Raw genomic sequence first — 12,094 nt, 5'->3', positions numbered from 1 at the left:
ACGTTGATTCCACATTTCTATTGGGGTCTTAGTGACTGATTTTGATGGTACCACGTTCAAAATATAGACCGCTGTTTGTAAAGTGTATCCCCAAAAAGATGTAGGTAGCGAGGCATAGCTCATCATGGATCTAACCATATCTAACAAAGTTCGATTCCTTCTTTCGGCAACACCATTTTGTTGTTGAGTTCTAGGAGCCGAGAGATGGGATATAATTCCTTTCTCAAGTAGATGATTCTTGAACTCGGTATCAAGGTACTCACCTCCTCGATCTAATCGAAGTATTTTTAGTGATTTACCTAATTGTTTTTCAGCTTCAGCTAGAAACTCCCTAAACTTTCCAAAAGTTTACGATTTCCTTTGCATTAGATAAACATATCCATATCTTGAATAATTATCGATAAATGTGATGAAATATTCATAACCTCCTCGTGTGTGGACATTCAATGGTCCACATACATCAGTATGCACTAACTCAAGTGGTTCTTTGGCCCTTTCGCCTTTCGAAGAGAAAGGTCTCTTAGTCATTTTTCCTTTTAGACAAAATTGACAAACTGGTAGACTAGTGTTAACAATTAACTCTCTCAAAGGACCATCCTTTGTTAGTCTATTTAGCTTATCTAAATTGATATGACCTAACCTAAGGTGCCATAGATACCGTTCATCACTATTTGCAAGCTTTTGCCTTTTGTTAGACTTTGGATAAGCTACTTTGAATAGTTCAGTGTTTAATGATAAACATTCACATGGCTTAAGGACATATAACCCGTTTTTCATACCTGCATGACAAATTTCAAGACCATTTCTTGAAATAGAAATTCCATTTTCATAAAAGGAAATACCAAATAATTGTTCATGCAATTTTGAAATAGAAATCAAATTCCTACAAAATCCAGGAATAAAATAAACATCATTCAATACTAAATATTTATTTTTAAAATTTAAATGGGTGACTCCCACTGTCTTGACTGAAACTAATGCCCCATTGCCAACTCTAAGTGTCAACTCCCCATCAGCAAGCTCCCTCAAAGAACTAAGTAGCTACATAGAAGAACAAACATGATTAGTGGCTCCTGAATCAACTATCCAGGAGGAGGAATCATCCTCTACTAAACATGCTTCTAAGACAAGTAAATCAAATTTACCTTTCTTCTTCTCCTTCAACTCTGCGAGATATTTTGGACAATTCCTTTTCAGTGTCCATCTACACCACAGTGGAAACATTTTTCTTTAGGCTTCTTCTCGACCTTCTTGTATTTGGGTTTGTTGTTCTTAGACCTATCCTTTGTCTTTTTGAATTTACCACCAAATTTACTACCCTTAGCCATTTTTCTCTTCAAACCTTTTGAAGAATTGGGTTTATCAACAATATTTGCTTCAGCCTTGTTCTTCACTAGTCCTGAGATAGCTTCAAAGGTTTGTAGTTCATTCAACAGCTGAGTCATCCCATAATTCAGCTTATTCATGATATAGTTGCTGGTGAATGGGATGGAGTCACTAGGGAGTGAATTCAAAATTATGCTCACTTGTGTGCCCTCATCAATTACAGCCCCATGCATCTCAGCCTCAGAAAAATAATTTGTCATTTGCATGACATGATCATGAACATGAGTGCCAAGAATCATTCTAGCATTCGTGTACTTTCTTGTGGCCTCATGACGAGCTTGCTTAGATTGTTGGCCAAACATTTCTTGTAGAGATTCCATGATCTCAAAAGCACACTTTTTGGGCTCCATCTTGCTTCTTAGTGCATCGGACATGCTTGCAAGCATATATACCTTAGCCTTATTGTTGGATGCAATCCAACGGTCATACTGTTCCCTAACAGCACGAGCGACATTTGCGGATGGTATCGGTGGGCATTCCTCTGTAAGAACAAACCTATTGTTTTCACTTATCAACACAATATTAATGTTGCTCTTCCACTTAGGAAAGTTTTCCCTAGTCAAAGTATTGTTTGTGAGTAATGACATAATTGGATTTCCCATTGACATTATTGCTGAATTCAAATAAATAGCATAAGTTTATTAAATTGTTTGAAAAGAATATCCATATGTATATATTTAGGAATACTAAACATGATCATGTAAGAATGCAAGGATAAAATCCAAAATCCCATATACTATTCCTTCAATAATTCAACTATCCACGAACAATGATGCCATCGTTGGGAAGGTCACATTGCTTGCTTAGTTAAACCAAGACTCTTCTTGATTAACATATGTGTACCAAAATAACTTTTATTCACACATGTATTAACTATCGAAAAAAAAATTTGGTCAAAGATATAATCAACAATTTTGATCTCATATCTTTATGAGTAAAAACCTTCGTTTCAAATTTTAGACTTAACTCAAAAGTGTCGTCATAAGGGCAGGTCAAACTTGAAATACATTAAAAATTCTATCATCAGAGATCTAGCCTTGATATTGAATCAAAACGGACACCACCCGTAGGGTAACGAAATCAAAACGTTAAGAGGCGCCATTCTAACTCTCACGGTGCTAGATAGACCAACGAAGGAGACCAATAAATAATTACTCATTATTTAACTTCTTAGATAACTAATTATCCACAAATCCTAGATTTTAATAATCATATTATTAATTAGACATCTCATGTCATAATTACCTAGGTCTATAGAATTCTTAATAATTCTAATTAATTGTAGTCATGTATTACATAAAACTAACATAAACAATTTATGAATTACAATTATACATGATTTTTGCGACATGCAACATGCGATATGCTATACTGCATAGGATAGACACATCTAATTCTAAATGACATATTACTATCACAAACATAAAACATCATTGAATAAAATATGGAACTGACTTAAACTTGTATTATTTAATTGCATCTAATTAGTAGTTCGTGACCTTGAATTATTTTGTCAAAATTATAAAATTAACTAATTGAATTAACTTTATCAACTTTTTGAATCCAATTATTTAACTTTAGATAATTACATTAATTATCAAAACTATTAAACAAATTGATTATTTCGAATAAAATAATTTTTTATTCCTTCTGGTTTGATGATTATATTAATTATCAAAACTATATCTCACTTTTGATAGTTATATTAATTATCAAAACTATTAAATATTTAAAATTGATAATTCAATTTTGCCTACTGAAGTAATCGAAATATTTAACTTTTGATAATTACATTAATTATCCAAACTATCGACTAATAAAATGATTTTATACTAGAATAGTGGGTCTTTGAGACTTATAAGTGTATGGTAGAATTAGAAAACTATCCATTCATAAAATCCAAACTCTTTGGTAATTAAAGAAAACAATTTTGGCCTGATCTAAATAATAAAATCAGAAATAAACGGAGTCACAAAATTAGCCAATCCCTATCATGCATTAATAAAAAACATATAATTCATTACATTCAATCAAACATCGAACAAAACATGTGATCATTCATATAATTAAAATATCATAATGTTTTCTAATAACTTGGCTCTGATATCATTTGTTGGTTTTTGACTGTTCGATGTGTAATGGAAGATGTGAAAAATAGATTAAACGTTTTTAAAAAAATTTCACAACAAAACAATTTTGTTTAGATCAAACAAGTGATCTTGTTTAATTATAAGAACTTTTATAAATTCTCTTATAATTTAACATACAAACATTATAATATTTTATTTACAATTCTCTAAAAAAATATAATCATTACCTTGAGTTCGTGTCTAAGATTTGCATGTCACTGAAGTTCTTTCAACTCCACAATCTTCCTCATCAATTCTTCAAATCAGCCGATGGACAAAAGTGTGGGCTAACTCTCCTAACTTTTCTCACAAAAATCAACTATAGAATTTTTTACCAAAAATTCTCTTCCACTTCCAGGGAGAGAGAGAGACATGTATTATATAGCACGGAGGGGAGCGTGTATTATAAAGTGGGAGAGAAAAAAGGGGAACATGTATTATATTTTGTTAGAATATTTATAATATTGTCAAATATTTGATTTCTCTCGTATGTATTTTATTTGTAATCAAATTACAAATACAATATCCAAACATTTGATTTCTCTCTTTTATATTTTATTTGTAATCAAATTACAAATAGAATATTCCCTTTAGTTAAAATAATAAACAATTTTATTAGTTAATTAATTTTGTGAGAATAAATAATTAATCAAATTAATTATTTAAGAGTATCCATCATGATTATACGAAGATGATTTGGGGACCATGGACCCATAATTTCAAGCTCCAATAAATTTAGATAAAATTAATTAAAGCTATTTAATTAATTATCTAATTTATTAACTCCGAGATTATTCTACTAAAATCCGGAATTGCACTCTTGAGAATTATGGAACATATTTACTCAAAAGATTTGAACAGTCCATTGATATAATCATTATATGTCGATCAACCCTCCGTTCATGGTTCACAAATAGAGCCGGGTACCTCTCTGTTTGTATCTAAAACATTAAGTACCATTAATTCACTAATGAACAGTTAATTCTTAATCTAATTATGAATTAGAGCGCTCAAACTATTCAGTGTTAGAATCAACACTCAAGAGAACCATTTTAGCATCCTTTCGGAAGTTACGGATTCCGTATCTATAAATCATATTCCCAGCTGAATGTATAACTGAGTCTCCAAAATGTAAGTATTACACCTATTATTTAAAATAGGTTTTAACAAACAAATCAAGAGACCTGTTAATACAAACAAGGAGTCTATGACAACTCAGAATTTAGATTGATCTACATATGATCAGCTTAGCGATGTTGATTCGAATCTTTGTAACAGTACTTAAACATATAGACACTTAAATCACATATGGTCCTTGTCCTATATAATCATATTATATAAAATGTCTCTGCTTAGTGTCATTACACTGACTGTCCGGATAAGACTATCATATTCATAATGTCAACTGACTGCATTTATGATTACCAATTAAATATCCATACTTTAATTAATCATGGACATTTTAAATATATTATCTATGATTTTAGTCCTCTTGTATATAACAATCTTATATATTAAAATCATAGTTACAACAATGTATTATGCATTTTATATAATATTCGTTTTTATATAAGTAAGCATAAAACAATCAAACAATAAAATAAATGCTTCTTTTATTTAATTCAGCAATTAATAATAAATATCTGTTTTATGGGCATATTCCCAACACGAACTCGCAAAACCATAGTAGAGCCATCGTCGTCAGGTGAAACCTACTCCGGCATTTGAAGGCGTTCGAAGGTGTCCCCACTCCGTGAAGAACCCTAGCGGTGCTCCACTCGCGAAGGCGTCCCACTCACGAAGGCATGACTTTTCCGACTCACGATCGCGAAGAACCCTAGCGGCATTCTTCACAGGTATATATTTTATTAACAACAAGATTTTAGGATTTTTTTTGTCTGTTGGTCATTGTGGAACCCAACCTTGATCTATTTTTTCCCCATGAAAGACTATTTTTAAGATGAGCATTTCTCTTTGTTTTCTTCATTGGATATCTCTGATGAATTTCTGACTGGGCTTGTTTGTTTTAGCATTGTCTTGATGCCCTTTTGTTTTAGGATATGTTTTGTTCCTGCTAATTTGATATTTTCATACCAACTATCTCTGGATTCAGGGATAATGCTAAATATTGCAACTTTAAGTTGAACCTACAAATTCTGTTTCAACTGATCCTTAGGTAATTCAGTTCAAAGTTCAGAAATATCTAATTCTATTCCTATGTTTTCTTATTTCAGCAACCCCTAGTTAGATGCCTTTATACCAGCCTCCTTAGCAATGATATGGATTTCTACACCAAGAATTCAATACATAAAAGATCAAACTGAATCATATAGAAACCAGTAAATCTTTCTTTTAAGTTTCTCTTAGTTTTTTTTTATTGTCAGCTGATTACTCTGAATTTTTTTTTTTCAATCTAGAGATTTATGAACCAACTCTCTTGTTTGCAGATGCTATTTTTTTTTCCAACAACCATGGATTTTAATTGTTTTGTTGTACTCAGTTTCAGTTTTGAGAGATCTGGAGTGCAATGGATTTTAATCGTTTTGTTAATGCATCATTACAAATTTACCTGCATCACATGTGAACTTGTGTACATTCATCACACGGTGACTGCCTGTGAAGAAGATATGAATTTTGTGAAATAATTATAATAGTATATATATATATATATATATATATATATATTAGTTTATGTAAATTTAATGTTTTTTGATAATATAAGAATTATATGAAAATTTCAAATCTAAAAATGCTACATGTCTTCATTTAATTTGGTTGGTATGCAGACACGAAATACATTAGCTACCACTTATTCAGCGCCTCAGAGATCTGCCAGTTTAGCTGCTCTTTTAATTGGAGATCCTACAGTTATGCGGGACAAAACTGGAAACTTTGTTCTTCCGCGAGCTAATGTCATGAAGCTGAGAGATCGTCTCAGAAATGAAGAAGTTGCTGCAGGTTTATTCCTTTGCGGAACCAAAAATGGCCTAACATATTGTCGTGAGTCTATGGCACGCCGTGCAGAGCAGGTTTCTTTTCTATTTTTCAGCTTTTACTTCTGATGTAAAATTTTCTGCACATGACTAGCAAATGTCTTACAAAGCATATAAAGGGTATTGTTATATGAATCATATTTTGGATTTTTTGCCAACCATTTTGACTTGCTGTTGGGAAATTCTCGTTGCTGGTTCTGAGCAAGGTATTGAGACTGGACAAATTGGTCTCAGATTGGTTAGCAAGGGTGATAGGTTGACAACTGTTGCCAGAGAATGGAATATAGGTTTTGCCTGCTTCACGGATGGAAGGTATACACTACCAGTAAAGGAACACGGTCAGTTTTTGGAATCTCAAATTTAATATTATGATAAAATAACCTTCATTCTTGTTGTAATTTTAGTTGTTGATTATTTGTATTAGCATACAGTCAAATACATGGTCATGATGTAAACTTATAATTTTATACAGGTGGTATATTGTGACAGTTACTTTTAGATGCTGAGTTAGGTGAGGCTACCTCTTATGTTGATGGAGATTATGATGGATGTCAAAATGGCTTACCACTCCATGGGACTAATTGCATATGGAAGGAACCGGTGTTTGGGCTGGCATTAGGTCACCGGTAGATTTGGATGCATTCGGAAGGTCTGATAGTGAAGTTGGAGATTCCAATTGCCAAATAATGGATGCTTATCAGTTGGACAGGGGACCTATATATTTTTATACTTGTTTTGTTGTTCCTTTATTATTCAGAAATATAAAAGTTCACATCTTTTGACTGATTGAAAAAAGGATCGAGTTAGATTGTCGATGTGAACTTGGTCTCCCAATTCTACACCATGTAGTTTAAACATTACGGTATCTAATAGAAATTATTGTTGTTGGTTTTTTTAAAAACAAAAAATATTAATCATCAACTAATGGAAAAAGATTTTTTTTAATAAATTACTGTTGTCTCTAGTGAAGGTAAGATGATTGATTGTGTGACATTCCATAAGTTCTATTGTGTGATTTTAAAATTTATAAATTAATTATATTTTATTTATTAAATATATCAGTAACCTATTAATAATAATATTAATAATATTTTATTTTATTTTTTAAAAATAATTAAATATTAAATTAATTTAGTTGTAAAAATATTTAGAGTTGAATCAGGGATAATACAGTAAATGTTATATTAGGTTATACATTAAAATCTGCAAACAAACAAGTTTTTATTACATTACCTAGGATTTAACTAAACGACATAAGTTGTATTTTATTTCTTATAACCTTAGTTATATGATTACCTCGTAATCATATAACTAAGGTTCTGAATGATCACTTGAACCAAACGTACCTTTAGGATAATCACGATACTTATAACTCATTATAATTTAAAGCTATATTAAATAGACGTAAAGATTACATTCCTCAATAAACACTTAGAGAAGTATATATATATATATATATATATATATAGAGAGGATTGATATGCTGCGCGCCTGCACAGTGCGCGACTGTGCGCGCGCAGCATATCAATCGGCATTTTTTATTTTTTTTATTAGTTTTTAAATTAAAAAATAATTAAAAAATTTCACATTTCCTTTTATAAATTTTTAATACCTTAATATATCCCCTTAACATATTACAATACTCAATAAATGCTTAAATTAATTTTATTTTTATTTTTTTTAAAAACCAAACACTATAACCTAATTGGGAAGCCTAAACCCCAGAGGTAAAATCTAAAAAAAAAAATAGCTTTAACACTACAACCAAAGCCTGAACCCTAGAAATAAATTCTTAAAAAAATATTTTATTTTTTATTTTTTTTTCAATTATTTTTTAATTCATAAATAAAAATAAAAAATAAAAAAATAAAAACAGTTGTTATCCTGCGCGGCACGCACAGTCACACACTATGGCGTCGCGCAGGATAACAAATTTATATATATATATATATATATATATATATATATATATATATATATATATATATATATATATATATAATGTATATAGGACTCAAAGTATGTAGATTAAATAAATTTATTTATGATTTAAAATAAATGTCTCGTCAATGGTACCAAAAATTTTATCAAATGATTACCTCATATGATTTTAAAGAAAACTTCGTTGATCAGTGCATATATGTCAAGTTTGTTGAAGCAATCTGAGTACCCTAGGTTTTGATGTTTGGGCAAAGATTTAAGTTAGGTTTATTGTTGTATTTGATATGCATTGTTAGTGTGCAGGATACAGGTACAACAAGGAAAGTCCAAGTGTGATCTTGCAAAGGAGGAAAGTCCAAGGATGAGTCTTGGCGGTGTAAGTCCAAGCATGTAGTCTTGGCAACGTAAGTCGAAGTATGACTTGGCAATGGACGAAGTCCCGGAGGTGCGATCTCTTGGCAAAGGAATATCCGACAACAATGACAAGGTCGATGGAAGCTCCAGAAGGCAAGACGTGAAGGATGGGGATGCATCCGAGGGGCGCAAGGCTGATGGAGGAAGCTAGAAGGCTGGGTCTAGGTTGGTTGGGCGAGGACGAGTGCTGAGTGAATGTACTCGAGGGTAAAATCCTAGAATCAGGATTTCACTGTAGCAGTACTGTAGCGTTACTGTAGCAGCCGACGGTGGTTTCATCAGTCGACTAGGCAGTCAACTGGGAGCGAACAGAATGCTTCTGCTCGCTTGGCCAGTGTGGAGCAGTCGGCTGATACTTTTACCAGTCGACTAGTATCGAGCCGTTGGGATGTAACGGTCGAATTTTCACAAGAGGACAGTCGATTGATGGTTTTGACAGTTGATTGATAGGCGGGATTTTACAACCTGTGGCCTATATAACCAAGCCTTGGGAGCTTGGTTGAGGTTGATGAAATTAGTGGTGGTTAACCCTAATTAGAGTCTCCAAGTGCCCAAGTGATCTAGCGCGCTTGTACGAGGTTGTGGCGAGGTTTCTCCACAGATAAGGAGTTACGCGAGCTAGCCGGAAATTCTCCGAGGAATCATCCACCGACGGATCGGAATCGTTCACCTTACGGGCAGCCGTGGAGTAGGAGCTTTATTTCCGAACTACATTAAATCAATGTGCTAGGTTTGTTTTCTATTGTCAATATTTGTTTTTGTATTCCGTTGTGCATACTAACTATTGTAGGAAGTGATGTTTTGGGTGAGACATTATTCACCCCTCCCTTTAGCGGACGTCAAGGTCCCAACAAATGGTATCAGAGCTAGGTGAGCTCTTGTTAGACTAATCGTCAAGGGAGCAAATGCTAGAGGAAGAAGATGGAGTCGGAAGGTCCGCTAGGATGGGACATCCGAATCCCACCTCCATACGAGCGTGAGGACTTCGACTATTGGAGGAAGCGTATGGAGATGTGGTTCCAAATGAATTGGAACCAATAGATTGCGTTGGAAGAATCGTTTAAAGCTCCAACAGACAAGAAGAGAAAGCGTCTCTGACCTCGATATTGGATCGAGGAGCAAAGAGAGCAATCGGAGACGGACAAGGAGGTAACTAGAATTTTAATTAATTTATTACTTCCTAATGCGATATTGAATGTAAGTGAATATACGAGAACGCAAGTGACCTTTGGAAAAAGGTAATTGCGCTTCATGAGAGTCCTACACAAATCCAAGAAGAGAAGGAGCCCAAGGAGAAGGGCTCATTGGTCAAAGAAGAAAAGAACCAATGGGATGTTGACACGGGTTCAACATCAGAGGAGGAGAAGGAAGATGAGGAGGTATCATCCACATTTTCAAGGGAGGAAGAAGTGGAATCATCCACATCTTCAAGTGAAGAGGAAGAAGAGCAATCCAAGGAAGAGGAGATCTTAGAAGCTCAACCCCTCCACCTCAACTACCAAGAAGAACACAAAGGACCACATCAAATGCTTTGAGTGTGGTAAGATGTGGCACTACAAGAGTAGGTGTCCTTCACTCAAGAAGGTAAAGGAGGTAAACCCTAAACTCACTAAAGTTAATTTAGAAACTAATGTAAGTTGTAGGAAGAAGAAGGAGAAGAAGCACATTAGGTGTTTTACATATGGTGAGTGGGGTCACTACCATACAAAGTGCCCAAGGAGAGGAGAGCTCAAGAAATTGGCGCACTTGAAGAAATGGGAAAATTAGAGGAGCACAAGTCAAGGGGGAGCTTCAAAGGTAAAAGGGAAGGTAATACATATTTTGAAGTTTAATCCAAGCTCTAATTCTTATATGCGTGTTAGAAATAATGTAGATTATTTATCCAAGCATAATCATAGATTTAGGTATAATGATAGGAATAGGGTTAACACGGTAGATAACCCTAAGAAATCATACACTAAGGGTATACCTAATAAGACCCAAACTACTTTGTCTAAGGGAAGGAAAGTAGGTGAAAACCTAAGCATTAATCCCAAGAAAGGGAGACATATGCTTAGGAAGGTGGGTAGGTCTAGGGATGTCCAAGATGGACATGTTGACTCTAGGGTTAGAACCCTAGAATTGGAAAATCAAATCTTGAAGGTAAGACTTGAAGAAATTGAGAAAGTCCTAGATAGGTTCATTATTGGACCTAGAGGACTTGACATGTATTTGGGTGGTCAAAGATCCAAAAATGTCAAATTAGGTTCCTCTAAGACCAAAAGGAGGTCAAGTGCTAAGATAACACATGACATTGGTAAGGGAGGAGTGACCAAGGACAAGGGAAAGTCATCCAAGGTCAATAAGAAAGAATATGCTAGGGTAGCATATAATTACGACAAGGATGAGGTGTCCAAGGTTAATGACAAGAATAAATTAACTAAAGACAAGTGTCTAAAGTTAAGAAGGTGAGTTTTATAGGTCAAATGTCACCCGAGGTGCACCGAAGTGACCTAGCCATAGTGGATGAGTCACCAAGGGAGGTGACTAAGGTTAAGATTCCTAAGGTTAGGAAGAGCCTTTGGGACCCATTGTAGATGAGTTATCAAATGTGCCAAGTGGTTAGGAAACGAACTTGAGTCTCTAACCTAGTGGGTTGACACAATTAAGATGATATCATACATGAAAATATGACATTGGGGTCATATTGCATGAAAATTAGTTTTTGATGTATAGATGTCATATAAACCCATGCTAGGGAAGTATTATGGTTTAGTATGGGTAGAATCATCAAGGGGAAGTCAAAACTAAGACTTTAGGTCAAGGTTCAATTGAACTATTTAGATAGTTTTGAATTTTGTGTCATTCTTGAGATTTGTGATAAATATATTTTTATATATATTTTTCCCAAGTACACAAGGTTAAAATATATTTCTCTACAAAATTTAAGAATTTTTGGAGGGTTATAGAATTTCTGGTGCATTTATGAAGTTAGGTCAAAATGTTGATTTTTGCAGAAATAGAGTACCAGTCGACTGGTACAGTTACCAGTCAACTGGTAACAGTATTTTTTAGCACAAAATATCTTTGTAAGCTCATTTTGACGTTGACAGTCGACTGAGACTTATGACAGTCGACTGATATGGTCTGAAAATGTTTTGCAACATTAGAAAATGACCAAAAGAGTGGTGAACATGCATGTAATTTTATGGGAGATTAATACATGATGTTTATGGTCATTAGAGGTTAAAG

The 12,094-nt window shown here is 33.7% G+C and overlaps 1 long non-coding RNA gene across 1 annotated transcript; it reads left to right on the top strand.

The window, feature by feature from the left end:
* The first annotated feature begins 6,405 nt into the window (after positions 1-6,405).
* On the top strand, positions 6,406-7,247 carry LOC122017586. The gene is made up of 3 exons (XR_006121398.1): positions 6,406-6,544; positions 6,715-6,846; positions 6,981-7,247. It is a non-coding gene; the product is annotated as an uncharacterized LOC122017586 (long non-coding RNA).
* The last annotated feature ends 4,847 nt before the right edge of the window (positions 7,248-12,094 follow it).

This window comes from Zingiber officinale, chromosome 8B (assembly GCF_018446385.1).
Source record: "Zingiber officinale cultivar Zhangliang chromosome 8B, Zo_v1.1, whole genome shotgun sequence".
NCBI lineage: Eukaryota > Viridiplantae > Streptophyta > Magnoliopsida > Zingiberales > Zingiberaceae > Zingiber > Zingiber officinale.
This window is presented reverse-complemented; position numbering and strand designations above follow the sequence as displayed.